At 40.3% G+C, this 18,051-nt stretch overlaps 1 protein-coding gene across 4 annotated transcripts in view; it reads left to right on the top strand.

Moving 5' to 3' along the window:
* Nucleotides 1–18,051, top strand: part of ZNF567 (zinc finger protein 567) — a 60,072-nt gene that overhangs the window by 18,542 nt on the left and 23,479 nt on the right. The gene's annotated exons all lie outside the window — the stretch shown is intronic.

The following is an 18,051-nucleotide window of genomic DNA, read 5'->3' as shown; positions in this document are numbered from 1 at the left end:
TCGGTTGATAATCTAATGGGCCTTCCTTTATATGTTGTATTCTTCTTTTCCCTGGCTGCCTTGAGAATATTTTCTTTGTCGTTGGTTTGTGCCAATTTCATTATTATGTGCCTTGGAGTAGGTTTGTTAGAGTTAAGATAACTAGGTGTTCTGTTGGCTTCTTGAATTTGAGGCTTTAGTTCTTTCCACAGGTTTGGGAAGTTCTCTTCTATTATTTGTTTGAATATGTTCTCTACTCCATTTTCTCTCTCTTCTCCTTCTGATATACCTATTATTCTTACGTTGCTCTTTCTGATGGAGTCAGAGAATTCCTGTAGAGCTATCTCATGTTTTTAAATTCGTGAGTCTCTCTCCTCTTCTCTCCGTAGTACCTCTAGTTGCCTGTCTTCTCTAATTCTTTTCTCTATCTGGCCTGTTCTGTTGGCTAAGCTTGTTACCTCGTTTTTCAGTTCATGAATTAGGTTTTTCATCTGTTTGACTCGTTTTCATAGTTTCAATTTTCTTGGTGAAGTATTCTTTCTATTCATTGAATTGTTTTTTGAGCTCCCTAAATTGCCTTTCTGTGCTTTCTTGTATATCCCTGAGTATTTTTAGGACTTCAATTTTAAAATGTCATTTAACTTCAAGGTTTCTAGGCTATTGAAATTTTTTTCTATAGATTTTTCCTCATCTATCTGAGCTACATCACTGTCTTTTGTATCCATGATATTCAATTTCTTCTTCTTTAATGGCGTTTAAGAGTGGTATTGTTAATAACACTAATAAGAGTTGATAAAAAAAATTTTTTTGAGAAAATGTAGTGAAAAACTGAAAATTCTATTGTGCTAAGTGGAACAAAAATATGTAGAACAGAGGGCCTGGGTTGGGGAGGGTGACAAAGAGGCAAAAAACAAGGCAAGAACCCACAAAATGCCACAAGTAAAACGTTTGAATCAAGATAAAATAATTTGTTTGTAAATGATGGTCAAATGAGAGAAATTGTGTAAGAAAATGAAAAAAAAAGAAAAAATACAGTGAAAAATGAAAATTCTGTTATATTAAGTGGCACACTAACTATAGAATGGAGAGCCAGAGTTGGGTGAAATGCTAAGGAGATAAAAAGTGAAGTAAAAAGCACACAAAATACCACAAAGAAAAAATTTGAATCCAGAATAAAATAATTTGTTTGTGGGTGAGATCCAATGAGAGAAAAAGTGAGAGAAAAGAAGAAACAAAAAGGAGAGAGAGAAAAAAAATTGAGTTAAGGTTTTTGGAATGTTATACTCATAGAAAAAAAAGAATGGAAAATGTAACACCTATGGATAATAATGTTCAAAATGAAAAGAAAAGAATATAATGGAAGGAGGATAAAATGAGCAAGGTGGAAGGGGAAAAAAGAAAAAATACAAGAAAAAAATGGAAAAGGTTATAAAGACTGTGGATTTTTCCTGGTTTTGAGAAGTTAACTTCTTCCTTTTTCTTTCTTCTCTCTCTTTCTGGCCAGTGGCACAGTATCCCAGGTTCAACCCCTGTGGCACTCTTAGGCAGAGATTTGCTGTTGTTTCACTATGGTGGTGACATAAACTAGGCTTCAGTCCCATTGGTAGGCAGGGCTTGTTAGCGCTTGCAGGCTCTGACAATAGGAGAGTCCGTTTTCCCAGAGCCACTCCCCAAATTTCTCCTTCCTGAACCAGCAGCCTGGGGACCCAGCTGTGAAGTTGCCCCAGCCACTGCCTGGAGGGCAAGAGGCTCTAAGAGCTGGCAAATCCTCCCTCTATCCCCACTCAACACAGGGTTCTGGGTAAGGCTTTGCCAGCTAGAGCCACCAGAGTAATCAGGCAGGGCCGGGAGCCGATTGCCTTTTAGGTATCTTTCTATGAACCTCCGGGCATGTCTAGCATGCCTCAGCACTCTGCAGGTCTGCTCCCCAGAGGCATCCTGCAAGCTGCCTGTGCATCCTTCTTCCCACCACTTCCGCAGTTCTCTTTCCCAGGAGTTGCTTTGTTAGCCTATATGGCTGGTGGAGGTGCTGCGCCCAGACAGTCCTGGTGTAGGGAAGCTGGCTTTCATGCACTTCCCACCCACTGTTGTTTGGGAAGCTGAGATTATTAAGAATCTCTGGTCACAGCCCACACAGAGGGTCACTACTGACAGTCTGCGACCCAGCCCCTCCTTCTGGGAATGCGGGCACCCACACCCAAAGCACCAGGTGGATCCACTCGCACAGTGCCCACACTCGCCGACCGGGATACCGGGAGTAAACAGGCAACTGCTCGCCCACCTCTGCTGGGGTCTGCCGCTGGTGTTACCTCCACATGGGCTGAGCCATGGGCACACTCTCTCCTTGGCTTGAACGTCTCTGCCCTAGCCCAGGTTTTTTCCGCGCCCCTAGCCCTTGCTTTCTCTCAGTTCCAAGTGAAAGCAGCCCTTGCTCAGGTCAGTGAGGAAAGCGGAATACTCCATTTTTCGTCTTATTTCTTTCAGAGTGGATTATTTATATTCAGCCACCTTTTCGCCCAGTCGTACCTTTGTTTGATGTATGTGTATTTCAGATGCTTCTGAGACTGTTTTTCTGTCTCTAGTTGAATTTGTTGAAGTTTCAGGGAAAGGTATCAGGAGCACTCCTAATAGCACCATTTCTCTCTGCCCACTTTTTTTTTTTTTTTTTTTGTATTTTTCTGAAGCTGGAAACAGGGAGAGACAGACAGACTCCCGTATGCACCCGACCGGGATCCACCCGGCACGCCCACCAGGGGCGACGCTCTGCCCACCAGGGGGTGATGCTCTGCCCCCCCGGGGCGTCGCTCTGCCGTGACCAGAGCCACTCTAGCGCCTGGGGCAGAGGCCAAGGAGCCATCCCCAGTGCCCAGGCCATCTTTGCTCCAATGGAGCCTTGGCTGCGGTAGGGGAAGAGAGAGACAGAGAGGAAGGGGGGGGTGGAGAAGCAAATGGGTGCTTCTCCTATGTGCCCTGGCCAGGAATCGAACCTGGCTCCCCCGCTCGCCAGGCCGACGCTCTACCGCTGAGCCAACTGGCCAGGGCCTCTGCCCACTTTTTTTTTTAATTTCTGAAGCTGGAAACGGGGAGAGACAGTCAGACAGACCCCCGCATGCGCCCAACCGGGATCCACCCGGCATGCCCGCCAGGGGCGATGCTCTGCCCACCAGGGGGCGACGCTCTGCCCCTCCGGGGTGTCGCTCTGCTGCGACCAGAGCCACTCTAGCGCCTGGGGAAGAGGCCAAGGAGCCATCCCCAGCGCCCGGGCCATCTTTGCTCCAATGGAGCCTTGGCTGCAGGAGGGGAAGAGAGAGACAGAGAGGAAGGAGGGGGTGGGGGTGGAGAAGCAAATGGGCGCTTCTCCTATGTGCCCTGGCCGGGAATCGAACCCGGGTCCCCCGTATGCCAGGCCGACGCTCTACCACTGAGCCAACCGGCCAGGGCCCCTCTGCCCACTTTTTAATTGGTGTTTTTTTGGTGTTGTTTAAGTGGTGGGGTTTTTTTTGGTGTTGTCAAGTTCTTCATAGATTTTGGATATCAACCCCTTATCGGATATATTTTTAGTGAATATCTTCTTCTCTCAATAGGTTGTATTTTTGTTTTATGATGGCTTCCTTTGCTGTCTAAAAACTTTAGTTTGATGTAGTCCCATTTGTTTATTTTTTCTTTGGCTTCCCTTGTACAAGGAGTTATATCAGAAAAATATATTGGTAAGGCAAACATCAGAGAGTTTACTGCCTATGTTTCCTTTTAGGAGTTTTATGTTTTCAGGTCTTAGAATCTTTAACCTAAGCCCTGGCCGGTTGGCTCAGTGGTAGAGCATCAGCCAGGCATGTGGATGTCCTGGATTCAATTCCTGGTCAGGGCCCTGGCTGGTTAGCTCAGCAGTAGAGCGTTGGCCCAGCGTGTGGAAATCTCAGGGGGTTTTTTTTGGTTTTTTTTTTGTTGGTTTTTTTTTTGTTTTTTTTTGCATTTTTCTGAAGCTGGAAACAGGGAGAGACAGTCAGACAGACTCCCGCATGCGCCCGACCGGGATCCACCTGGCACGCCCACCGTGGGGCGACGCTCTGCCCACCAGGGGGTGATGCTCTGCCCATCCTGGGCGTCGCCATGTTGCGACCAGAGCCACTCTAGCGCCTGAGGCAGAGGCCACAGAGCCATCCCCAGCGCCCGGGCCATCTTTGCTCCAATGGAGCCTTGGCTGCAGGAGGGGAAGAGAGAGACAGAGAGGAAGGCGCGGCGGAGGGGTGGAGAAGCAAATGGGCGCTTCTCCTGTGTGCCCTGGCTGGGAATCGAACCCGGGTCCTCCGCACGCTAGGCCGGAAATCTCGGGTTTGATTCCCAGCCAGAGCACACAGGAGAAGCACCCATCTGCTTCTTCACCCTTGCCCCTCTCCTTTCTCTCTGTCTGTCTCTTCGGCTCCATTGAAGCAAAGTTGGCCCGGGCACTCAGGATGGCTCTATGGCCTCCGCCTCAGGCACTAGAATGGCTCCAGTTGCAATGGAGAAACGCCCCAGATGGGGAGAGCATCGCCCCCTGCTGGGCTTGCCAGGTGGACCCAAGCCAGACGCATGTGGGAGTCTGTGTCTCTGCTTCCCCGCTTCTCACTTCAGAAAAATACAAAAAAACAAAACAAAAACAAAACAATTTCTGGTCAGGGCACACAGGAGATGCACCCATCTATTTCTCCACCCCTTCCCCTGTTGCTTCTCTCTCTTCCCCTCCTACCGCCATGGCTTGATTGGAGCAAGTTGGCCCCAGGTGCTGAGGATGGGTTCATGGCTTATACCTCAAGTGCTAGAAAGAACTTAGTTGCTGAGCAACAGACCAATGCCCCAGATGGACAGAGCATTTCCCCCTAGTGGGCTTGCCAGGTGGATCCCGGTTGGGGTACATGCAGGAGTCTGTCTCTGCCTCCCCTCCTCTCACTGAATGAATGAATGAATGAATGAATGAATGAATGAATGAAATCTTTGACCCATTTTGAGTAGATTCTTGTCTATGGTGTAAGAATGTGGTGTAGTTTCTTTTTTTTTTTTTTTTGCATATAACTGTCCAATTTCCCAAAACCATTTATTTAAGAGACTGTCTTTACCCCATTGTGCATTCTAGACTCTTGTAATCACTTAATTGAGTTCACAGGCGTGGGTTTATTTCTGAGCTCTCTATTTTGGTCCATTGATCTTTGTGTCTGATTTTATACTAGTATTATGCTGTTTTGATTACCATAGCCTTGTATAGTTTGTATTAGACTGCGTGATACCTCCAACTATGTACTTTTTTCTCAAGATTGCTGAGGTTCCATATGAATTTTAGGATTATTTGTTCTAGTTCTGTGAAAAATGCATTAGTATTTTGATAGTGATTGCATTGAATCTCTAGATTACTTTTTGGGTAGTATGCACATTCATCCCAGGTTACTTCTTCCTATCCATGAGCATGGTAGAAGCTTCCATTTATTTGTATCTTCTTCAGCCTCTTTCTTCAATATCGTACTCTTCCAAGTACAGGTCTTTTACCTCCTCGGTTAAATTTATTCCTAGGTATTTAATTTTATGTTTTGATGGCTTTGTAAATGGGATTGTTTTCTAATTTCTTTTTCTGATAGTATATTATTGGCTTGTAAAAATGCAACTGATTCTTTTTAGTCTTTTTTGATTGATTTGAGAGAGAGAGAAAGGAATGGAGAGAGAGAGGGATAGCTGCATCGAACTCATTGTTCCATTTTTAGTTGTACACTCATTGATTGCCTCTTAGATGTGCCCTGACCGGGGATTGAACCCACAACCTCAGGGTTCTGGGACTACACTCTATCCACTGAACTATCTGGCCTGGGCCTGTAACTGATTTCTGAATATAAATTTTGTATTCTGCTAATTTTTTTTTAACTTTAATTTATTTTTTTACAGAGACAGAGAGAATGAGTCAGAGAAAGGGATAGACAGGGACAGACAGACAAGAACGGAGAGAGATGAGAAACATCAATAATTAGTTTTTCATTGCGTGTTGCAACACCTTAGTTGTTCATTGATTGCTTTCTCATATGTGCCTTGACCATGGGCCTTCAGCAGACTGAGTAACCCCTTGCTGGAGCCAGCGACCTTGGGCTCAAGCTGGTGGGATTTTGCTCAAACCAGATGAGCCCACGCTCAAGCTGGCGACATTGGGGTCTCGAACCTGGGTCCTCTGCATCCCAGTCCGACGCTCTATCCACTGCGCCACCGCCTGGTCAAGTTATCCTGCTAATTTATTGAATTCATTTATCAATGCTTGGGCTCAAACCCAGCAACTTTTGGGCTGTGATGTGGGATCATAGACTGTGACCATAGATCCCACGCTCAAGCTGGATGAGCCCGCGCTCAAGCTGGCGACCTTGGGGTTTCATAACTGGGTCCTCCACATTTCAGTCCAATGCTCTATCCACGCACCACCGCCTGGTCAGGCTTGTTCCTGATCTTAAGGAAAATGCTTTTAGCTTTTCCCTGCTGAATATAATGTTAGTTGTGGGTTTTTCATATATAGTGTTAATGTTGAAGTACATTCCCTCTCTGCTCACTTTGCAGAGAGATTTTATAAATGGATGCTGGATTTTGTCATATGCTTTTTCTACATTTATTGATATGTTTGTGAATTTTCTCCTTCATTTTGTTTATGTGATTTTTATCACATTAATTGACTTGCAGATATTGAATCATTCTTGCATCTCTAGAATAAATCTCACTTGATCATGCTGTATGATATTTTTAATGTATTTCTAGTATTTTATTGAGGATTTTTGCATCTGTTGTTCATCAGGGATATTGGCCTATATTTTTCTTCCTTCCTTCCTTCCTTCCCTCCTTCCCTCCCTCCTTCCTTCCTTCCTTCCTTCCTTCCTTCCTTCCCTCTTTCCTTATTTATTTTGTTAATGTCTTTGTCTGATTTTGGAATCAGAGTAATGCTGGTCTCATAAAATGTGCTTTGGAGCCTTACCTCCTCTTGAATTTTTTGGAATATCTTGAGAAGGATAACTTAATTCTTCTGTGCATGTTTGGTAAAATGTACCTGTAGAGCCATTCAGTCTAGGGCTTTTGTTTGTGGGGATTCTTTTGAGTACTGATTTGGTTTGTTGGTCATAACCAGTCTGTTCAGATTTTCTGTTTCTTCTTAAGTCTTGAAAGAGTGTATTTTTCTATTTTTCTAGGAATCTATCTATTTCTTCCGGGTTTTCCAGTGTGCTGCCATGGACTTGATCATGGTATTTTTTTATAATCCTTTGTGTTACTATAGATTCAGTTCTCACCTCTTTTCATATCTGATTTTATATATTGAGGTCTTCTTCATTTTGTCTTGATTTCCAGCTAAAAGTTCATTGGTCTTGATCTTTTCAAAGAAACAGCTCTTGATTTCATGGATTTTTTTTTATTTTTTATTTTTATTTAGAAAATTAACTTTAACATGGTGAAATTGATCAGTAAGAGTACATAGGTTTCCTATAAACATTTCTATAGCATTTGAACTGTTGATTATGTTGTATACCCATCATCTAAAGTCAAATCATTTTCTATTATATAACCTTATATTTCTCTCTTTATATGCAACTCTGAACCCCCCTCCTTATCGCCCTTCCCCATATCCCTTCCCCCTGGTAAGCACTTCACTTTTATCTATGTCCCTGATTCTCAGTTTTATATCTCACCTATGTGTGAAATCATACAGTTCTTAGCTTTTTCTGGTTTACTTATTTCATGTGGTATATAATGTTATCAAGATCTATCCATGTTGTCGTAAATGTCACTATGTCATCATTTCTTATGGCTGAGTAGTATTCCATTGTATATATGTACCACATCTTCTTTATCCAATCCTCTATCAAGGGACACTTCAGTTGTTTCCATTGTCTTGGTGACTGTGAATAATGCTGCCATGAACATGGGGGTGCATGTGTCTTTACATATCAATGTTTTCAAGTTTTGGGGGTAGATACCCAGAAGAGGGATTGCTGGGTCATATGTTTAATTATGTTCTAATTTTTTGAGGAACCACCATACTTTCTTCCATAATGGTTGTACTAATTGACATTCCCACCAGCAGTGAATGAGGGTTCCTTTTTCTCCACAGCCTCTCCAACTCTTGTGATAATAGCCAATCTAACAGGTGTGAGGTGATATCTCATTGAGTTTTGATTTGCATTTCTCAAATAGCTAGTGAAAAGTGTCTGTTCAGGTCCTCTCACTATTTTTTAATTGGATTGTTTGCTTGTTTGTTGCAGAGCTTTGTGAGTTTTTTATATATTAACCCCTTATGGGAGCTGTTGTTTGCAAATATTATCTCCCATTGAGTTGGCTGCCTATTTGTTTTATTGTCAGTTTCTTTTGTTATGCAAAGGCATATTAGTTTGATAAACTTCCATTCATTTATTTTTGCCTTTACTTCCCTTGCACCTGGGGTCAAATACATAAATAGTTCTCTATAGCCAAGGTCCATGAGCTTAGTGCCTATGTTTTCTTCTGTGTAATTTATTATTTCAGATCTTATATTTAGGTCTTTGATCCATTTTGAATTTGTTATTGCAATTGTAAAAGGAATTTTTTTTTTAGTTCATTTTCTGATGTTTCATTGTTGGCATATAGGAAAGCAGTGGACTTTTGTACTTTGATTTTGTATCCTGCAACTTTACTGTACAGGTTTATTGTTTAATAGTTTTTTAGAGAAGTCTTTTGGGTTTTCTATATACAGGATTATGTCATCTGCAAAAAGTGATATCTTTACTTCTTTCCCCATATAGTTGCCTTTTATTTCTTTCTCTTCCCTGATCGCTCTGGCTAAAACTTCCAGAAATATATTGAGTATGAAGGCAGAGAGTGTGCAGCCTTGTTTTGTTCCTGACTTTAGAGGAAAAGCCTTCTTTTTTTCACCATTTACTATAATATGATATCAGCTAATGGTTTGTCATATATGGCTTCTATTATGTTGAGTACTTTCCTTCTATTCCTATTTTATTGAGTATTTTAAAGATAAAGGGATATTATATCTTATCAAATGTCTTTCCTGCATCTATTGATAGGATCATATGGTTTTTGTTCTTTGTTTTGTTGATGTGGTGTATTACAATGATTGATTTCCATATGTTGAACCATTCTTGTCTCCTGGAATGAATCCCACTTGATTATGATGTATTATATCAGGGGTCCCCAAACTACGGCCTGTGGGCTGCATACGGCCCCCTGAGGCCATTTATCCGGCCCCTGCCGCACTTCACTTCCGGAAGGGCACCTCTTTCATTGGTGGTCAGCACAGCGCAGCGTCGCTCACGTACAGTACTACTTCCAGTGATGCGGGACACGTGTCACGGCTGCGGAAGCCTGTCATATCACTTGTTACTGCTAGCAGTGACAAATATGGAACCAGACATTGACCATCTCATTAGCCAAAAGCAGGCTCATAGTTCCCATTGAAATACTGGTCAGTTTGTTGATTTAAATTTACTTGTTCTTTATTTTAAATATTGTATTTGTTCCCGTTTTGTTTTTTTACTTTAAAATAAGATATGTGCAGTGTGCATAGGGATTTGTTCTTAGTATTTTTTATAGTCTGGCCCTCCAACGGTCTGAGGGACAGTGAACTGGCCCCCTGTGTAAAAAGTTTGGGGACCCCTGTATTATATATTTTAATGTGTTACTATATTTGATTTGCTAGTATTTTGTTTAGGATTTTTGCATCTGTATTCATTAGAGATATTGGTTTGTATTTTTCTTTTTTTGTGTTGTTCTTGCCAGATTTTAGTATGAGGGTTATGTTGGCCTCATAAAATGTGTTGGGGAGTATTGCTTCTTCTTCTATTTTTTGGAAGACTTGAAGAAGGATATGTACCAAATCTTCTTGGAATGTTTGGTAGAATTCATTAGTGGGTGTAACCATCTGACCCTGGACTTTTGTTTTTGGGGAGATTTTTGATAGTTGTTTCTATTTCCTCCCTGTTTATAGGTTTAAGTTTTCCACTTCTTCATGCCTCAGTCTAGGAAGATTGTACAGTTTTAGGAATTAATCCATTTCTTCTACGTTGTTGATTTGGTGTCATATAATCTTTCATAATACTCTACTATGATCCTTTGTATATCTATAGTGTCTATAGGAATTTCTCCTTTTCATTTAGGATTTTGTTTATATGAGTCCTTCTTTTTTTCTTAGTGAGTCTAGCCAGTGGTTTGTAGATTTTATTGATCCTTTCAAAGAACCAGCTCTTTGTTGTATTAATTTTTTCTATAGTTTTTCTGTTCTTTATTTCATTTAGTTCTGCTCCAATTTTTACTACTTCCTTTCTTCTGCTGACTTTGAGTTACCTTTGTTCTTTTTCTAGTTCCTTAAGTAGTGATGTTAGGGTGTTTACTTGGGATCTCTCTTGTTTCTTGATATAAGCCTGTAATGATATAAACTTCCTTATTACTGCATCCCAGAAATTTTGATATGTTGTGTCATCTCTTTCATTTGTCTGTATATATCTTTTTATCTCTCCTTTTATTTCTTCTTTGACCCAGTCAATTTTTAGAAGTATGTTGTTTAATTTCCACATTTTTGTGGATTTCTTTACTCCCTTTTTACAGTTGAATTCTTATTTAAAAGCCTTATGATAAAAAAATATGCTTGGTATGATTTCAGTCTTCCTGAATTTGTTGTTAGTTTTGTGGCCTAACATATGGTCTATCTTCCATGCACACTGGAGAAGAGTGTATAATCTTGGACGACATGTCCTATAAATGTCTATTATGTCCATTTGGTCCATTGTCATTTAAGGGTGATATTTCTTTATTAATTTTCTGTGTGGATAATATATCTAAAAGGTGTCAATGGTGTGGTGAAATCTCCAAGTATGATTGTGTTTTTGTCTGCTCTGTATATAGATCAGTTAGTAGATGTTTTATATACATATTTTGGTGCTCCTTTGATCGGTGCATACATATTAAAAACTGTTATGTCTTGTTGATACAATGTTCCCTTTATCATTATGAAATGTCCATCTTTGTCTCTGCTTACCTTTGTTGTCTTCAAGTCAGCATTGTCAGATATTAGGATGGCCACATTTGCTTTTCTTTGGTTATTATTTGATTGGAGAATTGGTTTTCAACCTTTTACTATGTATCTACTTTGTTCTTACAGTTTAGATGTGTCTCTTGAAGGCAGCATATGGTGGTTGGGTTTTGCTTTTTGATCCATTCTGCAACTCTGTGCCTCTTTATTTGTGAGTTCAGTCCATTTACATTTAGGGTAATGATTGATACTTGTGGATTTCCTATAGCCATTTTATGTTTTGTTTTCTGGTAGCTCTGTGTCTTGTCTGGTTCTTCTCTTTTTTGTTTCTGTCTATTGTTTTTGTTTGGTGGTATTCCATACTTCTTTCCTCTGTTTCTTCTTTTTTAAGCTGTGTGTTTTGGTAGTGGCTTTTTTATGGGTAGTTACCATTAGGTTAAGAAAAAATGTTCATATCTACAGGAGTCCTTTGTCATATGAGTGCTTTTGCACTCCATTCTTCTTTGCTACTGCAGATCTTTATCTTCTCCCCTATGTTATTGTTGTCACAGATTATCCTTGTTTTTATTGTGACCTTGTTGGAGCTTTTACTTGTAGTTTTGAGTTGTTTTGTTCTTTGTCTCTGGTCGAATAATCCTCTTGAGTATTTCCTGTAGTGAGGGTTTTCTGGTGATAAATTCCCACAGCTTCTGTATCTCTGTTTGTAAAATATCAATCTCCTTGGAGAGGTGTTCTGTTTCATTAATTTGTTTTCAGAGCTCATTAAGTTGCCTATTGCTGTCTTTTCATATCTCATTGAGTTTTTTTTATAACTTCAGTTAAAAAACAACTAAAGTATTTTAAATATTTATTAAACATGTGTAAGTATAAAATAAAAAGAGATATCTGAGATTTTACTGCCTCTTCTGGGATTTTTATGGTATAGTGACTTACATTTAAGCCTTCTATTTATTTTGAGTCTATTCTTGGGTATGGTGTGTGTTGGTGGTCTAGTTTTATTTTTTTACATGTAACTGTCCAATTTTCCCAAAACCATTTATTAAAGGGAGTGTCTTCACTCCATTGTATGCTCTTGCCTCCTTTGTAAATATTAATTGACCATAAAGGCATGGATTTATTTCTGGGTTCTTTATTCTATTTTGTTTATTGATATGCCTGTTCTAATGCCAGTACCAGGCTGTTTTCATTACAATGGTCTTCTAGTATAGTTTGATATCAGGTATTGTGATAGCTACCACTTTGTTATCCTTTCTCAAGATTGCTGAGGATATTCAGTGTCTTTTTCTGATTCCATATAAAATTTTGAACTTTTATTTTAGATCTGTGAAATATGCCATTGGTATCACTATAGGAATTGTACTGAATCTATATAGATTGCTTTGAGTATCATGAATTTAATGATGTTAATTCTTCCAATCCATGAACACAGTATATGCTTCCACTTCTTTGAATCTTCCTTAACTTCTTTCTTCAGTGTTCTATTATTTACTGAGACAGGTCTTCTACCTCCTTAGTTAAATTCATTCCTAGGTACCTTATTTTGGCTGTTGTTGTTGCAATAGTCAATGGAATTGTTTCCTTAATTTCTGTATCTGATAGTTTGTTATTGGTGTATAAAAATGTCACGGATTTCTGAATATTAACTTTGAATCCTGGTACTTTGCCGAATTCTTTTACTAGGTCTAGTAGTTTTTTGGTGGAATCTCTAGGGTTCTCAATATACAGCATCATGTCATCAGCAAATAATAACAGTTTTATTTCTTCTTTTTCAATTTTGATGCCTTTTATTTTTTCTTTTTGTCTAACTGTGGCAAAGACTTATAATACTATGTTAAGTAAAAGTGGTAAAGTGGACATCCCAGTCTTGTTCCTGATCTTAAGGCAAACATTTGTAGTTTTTGCCCATTGAGTATGAAGTAAGCTGTAGGTATGTCAAATACGGCCTTTATTATGTTGAAGTATGATCCCTCTATTCCCACTTTGCTGAGAGCTTTTACCATAAGTGGGTGCAGGATTTTATCAAAATCTTTTCTGCATCATGATCATATCATTTTTATCCTTTATTTTGTTTATTTGCTGTATCATGTTTATGGCTTTACAAATATTGTGTCCATCTTGCATCCCTGTAGTAAATTCCACTTGATCATGGTGTATCTTTTTAATGTATTATGAGATCTGGTTTGCTAATATTTTGTTGAGGATTTTAGCACCTATGTTCATTAGGAATATTGGCCTATAATTTTCTTTCTTTGTAGTGTCTTTATCTGGTTTTGGAATTAAGATAATGCTGGCCTTGTAAAATGAGCTTGAAAGTCTTCCCTCCTCTTGAATTTTTTGGAATAGTGGTAAAAGATAGGTATTAATTTTAATTCTTCTTTAAATGTGTGGTAAAATCTGCCTGTGAAGCCAGCCAGTCCAGAACTTTTGTTTGCTGGGAGTATACTGATTACTGCTCCAATTTCATTAGTTGTAATCAGTGTATTCAGGTTCTCTGATTCTTCTTTATTCAGTTTTGGAAGACTGTATGTTTCTAGAAATCTACTGTTTTACCCAGGTTGTCCAGTTTGTTGGCATATAGTTGTTTATAGTATTTTCTTAGAATCCTTTGTATTTCTTTGGTGTCAGTTATTGCTTCTCTTCTTTCATTTCTGATTTATTTGGGTCCTCTTTCTTGATGAGTCTATTTAAAGGTTTGTTAATCATGTTTCTCTTTTCAAAGAAATAGCTCTTGATTTCACTGATCTTCTCTATTGTCTTTTTAACCTGTGTCATTTATTTCTACTCTAATCTTTATTATTTCATTCTTATACTTACTTTGCTTGTTGTTCTTTTTCTAGTTCTTTTAAGTGTTGGGTTAGTGTGTTTATATGACATTTTTCTTGGTTCTTGAGGTAGGCCTGTAATGGTATGAAACTCGCTCTCAGGACTGCCCTCACTGTGTCCCATAGCTTTTTGGGTTGTTATGTGTTCTTCATTTGTTTCCAGGTATTTTTGATTCTTCCTTTATCTCATTATAGACCCATTAATTGTTTAATAATATGCTATTTAGCCTCCATGTGTTTTAATGTTTTCCAGTTTTTTTGGGGGGGGAGGGTTAATTGTAGTTGATTTCTAGTTTCATACCATTGTGGTCAGAGAAGATGGTTGGTATGACATCAATCTTCTTGAATTTGTTAAGACTTCTTGTGTCCTAACATGTAGTCAGTCTTTGAGAATGTTTCATGTGCACTTGAAAAGAATGTATATTCTGCTGCTTTCAGATGAAATGTTCTGTAAATGTCAATTAAGTCCATGTGATTCAATGTGTCACTTAAGGTTGCTATTGCCTTACTGATTTTTTGTCTGGAGGATCTATCCGTTGATGACACTGCAGTGTTAAAATCCCCTACTATGACTGTATTGCTGTCAGTCTCTCAATGTCCTCCAAGATTTTCTTTATATATTTAAGTGTTCCTGTGTTAGGTGTATATATGTTTACAAGTGTTATATCTTCTTGTTAGATTGATCACTTAAGTATTATGCAGTTACCATCTTTGTCTCTTGTTACGGCCTTTGTTTTGAAGTCTATTTTGTCTGATATAAGAATTGCTACCCCAGCTTTCTTTTTTTCATTTCCATTTGCATGGACTATTTTTTTCCCATCCCTTCACTATGAGTTTGTATGTATCCTTTGTTCTGTGGTGGGTCTCTTGTAGACAGCATATACAGTGTGTCCATAAAGTCATGGTGCACTTTTGACCCATCTCAGGAAAGCAACAAAAGATGATAGAAATGTGAAATCTGCACCAAATAAAAGGAAAACTCTCCCAGTTTCATACCTATTCAGTGCAGTTTGATGTGGGCTCATGCACAGATTTTTTAGGGCTCCTTAGGTAGCTATTCCGTATAGCCTCTACAGACTTGTCACTGACATGGCCTACCAGAACAGGGTTTCTCCACCAAACTGCCAGTTTCCTTCAACTGCTTATCCCACCGAGTAATGTTATTCCTATGTGGTGGCGCTTCGTTATAAACGCGCCGATATTCACGGTGCACTTTGGTCACGGATTCGAATTTAGTGAGCCACAGAACACACTGAACTTTCCTCTGTACCATCCACATCTTGACTGGCATGGCCGTGTGCTGCTCCACTGTATACATGGTGTTACGTCATCATCAGCACGTGCACATATGCTGCCACATTATCCTACAGAAACTGGGAGGGTTTTCCTTTTCTTTGGTGCAGATTTCACATTTCCATCATCTTTTGTTGCTTTCCTGTGACTGGTCAAAAGTGCACCATGATGTTACAGACACAATGTATATGGATCATGCTTTCTTATCTATACAGCTACTCTATATCTTTTGATTGGAGCATTTAAACCATTTATATTTAAATGTAAGATTATTATCAATATGTAACATTTCCCCCATTTATTCTTTTTTTTTAAATTTTTATTTATTTTATTTTTTACAGAGACAGAGTGAGTCAGAGAGAGGGATAGACAGGGACAGACAGACAGGAATGGAGAGAGATGAGAAGCATCAATCATTAGTTTTTCATTGCGCGTTGCAACACCTTAGTTGTTCATTGATTGCTTTCTCACATGTGCCTTGACCGCGGGCCTTCAGCAGACCGAGTAACCCCTTGCTTGAGCCAGCGACCCTGGGTCCAAGCTGGTGAGCTTTGCTCAAACCAGATGAGTCTGCACTCAAGCTGGCGACCTCGGGGTCTCGAACCTGGATCCTTCCGCATCCTGGGTCCTTCCGCATCACAGTCCGACGCTCTATCCACTGCGCCACCTCCTGGTCAGGCTATTTTATTCTTTATACCTCTGTTGCTCTGTCTTGATTTCTTTTTTTCTTTCCTCTTCTTAAGAGTAGGCACTTTAAAATTTCTTGGAATACTCATTTAGTGATGATGATCTCCTTTATTTTTTTTGGTTTGGGAAGCTCTTTATTTCCCCTTCAATATTAAATAACAGCCCTGCTGGATATGGTAGTCTTGTTTTAGGTCCTTGCTTTTCATCACTTTGAACATATCTTGCCACTGCCTTCTGGTCTGAAGTATTTCTGTTGAGAAATCTGCTGACAGCCTTATGGGAGCTCTTCTGTGGGTATAACTAATTGCTTTTCTCTTGCAACTTTTAAGATTCTTTGTCTTTAATCTGTGGCATTTTTAAAAGTATTTTATTGATTCTTTATTTAGCAAGAAGAGAGAGAGAGAGACAGAGAGAAAGGGACAGGGGTGGGGAGGGGGAAGCATCAACTTTTCCATATGTGCCTCCACTGGGCAAGCCCAGGGCCTCAAATTGGCAACCTCAGCATTCCAGGTTGATACTTTATCCACTGTGCCACCACAGGTCTGGCTAATCTTTCGTATTCTAATTATGGTGTGCCTTTATGTGAGTCTCTTTGGGATCATCCTGATTGGGACTTTACTTCCTGAACTTGTATGCCTTTTTTCTCCAAGTTGGGCAAGTTTTCAGCCATTATTTCTTCAAGGAGAATTTTCTATCCCTTGCTTGCTCTCTTCTCCTCTGGTACACCTATGATATGGATGTTATGCTTCATGTTGTCCCACAGGTCTCTTAGACATTTCTCTTTTTTTTTTTTTCCAAAGCTGGAAACAGGGAGGCAGTCAGACAGACTCCCGCATGCGCCCGACCGGGATCCACCCGGCATGCCCACCAGGGGGTGATGTTCTGCCCCTCTGGGGCATCGCTCTGTTGCATCCAGAGCCATTCTAGCGCCTGAGGCAGAGGCCACAGAGCCATCCCCAGAGCCCGGGCGGCCATCTTTGCTCCAATGGAGCCTCGGCTGCGGGAGGAGAAGAGAGAGACAGAGAGGAAGGAGAGGGGGAGGGGGGAGAAGCAGATGGCCGTTTCTCCTGTGTGCCCCGGCCAGGAATCGAACCTTGGACTCCTTCATGCCAGGCCGACGCTCTACCGCTGAGCCAACTGGCCAGGGCCTAAACATTTCTCATTTTTTAAAAAAATTCTCTTTTCTTTCAGATGTTCTGCTTGGATCCTTACCATTATCTTGTCCTTGTCCTCTAAATTGCTGATGCAGTCTTCTGCTTCATCCACCTAACTCTATTTTCCTCCTAGTGTATTCTTCACTTCTGCTTGGTTCTTCTTTGTAGTCCCTATGTATTTTTTTTAATGCTTACTATCTCTTTATTTAAGTTCTCACTGAGATTATTCATTCTTCCCCTAAAGTCCTTGAGCATCCTTATAACCATTTTTAAAACTCTACATCTGGCCTGACCAGGCAGTGGCACAGTGGATAGAGCATTGGACTGGGATGCAAAAGGACCCAGGTTCGAGACCCTGAGGTCGCCAGCTTGAGCGCGGGCTCATCTGGCTTGAGAAAAAAAAAAAGCTCACCAGCTTGGGCCCAAGGTTGCTGGCTCCAGCAAGGAGTTACTCGATCTGCTGAAGGCCCCTGGTCAAGGCACATATGAGAAAGCAATCAATGAACAACTAAGGTGTCACAACGTGCAACGAAAAACTAAATGATTGATGCTTCTTATCTCTCCGTTCCTGTCTGTCTGTCCCTGTCTATCCCTCTCTCTGACTCTCTCTGTCTCTGTAAATAAATAAATAAACAAACAAACAAACTCTGCATCTGGCATTTTGGTTGCTTCTACTTCATTTAATTCTTTTTCTGAGAACTTTTTTTATTCATTTGGGGCATATTTCTTTGTCCATTTTGTTTCTGTGTACAGTATTAGGTAGATCTCCTATGACTCCTAAACTTGTTATGCTGTCTTTATGTTGAAGTTGTCTTATTGGGCCCAGTGGCAAAATCATCCAAATTACCTGAGTTTAATGCTCCAGGAATGTTGTAATTGAACCTTGAATACTTTTGGCCCTTCTGTGGATGGAATTAATCCTTCAGGCTGGGTGACTTTAAGGGTAATCCTTATCACTGTTCCCCATAGTGGAATTGTTCCCAGAAGGGTCTGGTACCTTTTGGTATCCCCTTCTGGATGTGCTGCTTGTGTGACTAGTTGGGTTAATCCTTGATTAGGTCTGAAGCCCTCCACTGGTTATGTTGGTTCTGAGTCTACTTGGGTGGGGTCA

This window comes from Saccopteryx bilineata, chromosome 9 (assembly GCF_036850765.1).
Source record: "Saccopteryx bilineata isolate mSacBil1 chromosome 9, mSacBil1_pri_phased_curated, whole genome shotgun sequence".
Taxonomy (NCBI): domain Eukaryota; kingdom Metazoa; phylum Chordata; class Mammalia; order Chiroptera; family Emballonuridae; genus Saccopteryx; species Saccopteryx bilineata.
This window is presented reverse-complemented; position numbering and strand designations above follow the sequence as displayed.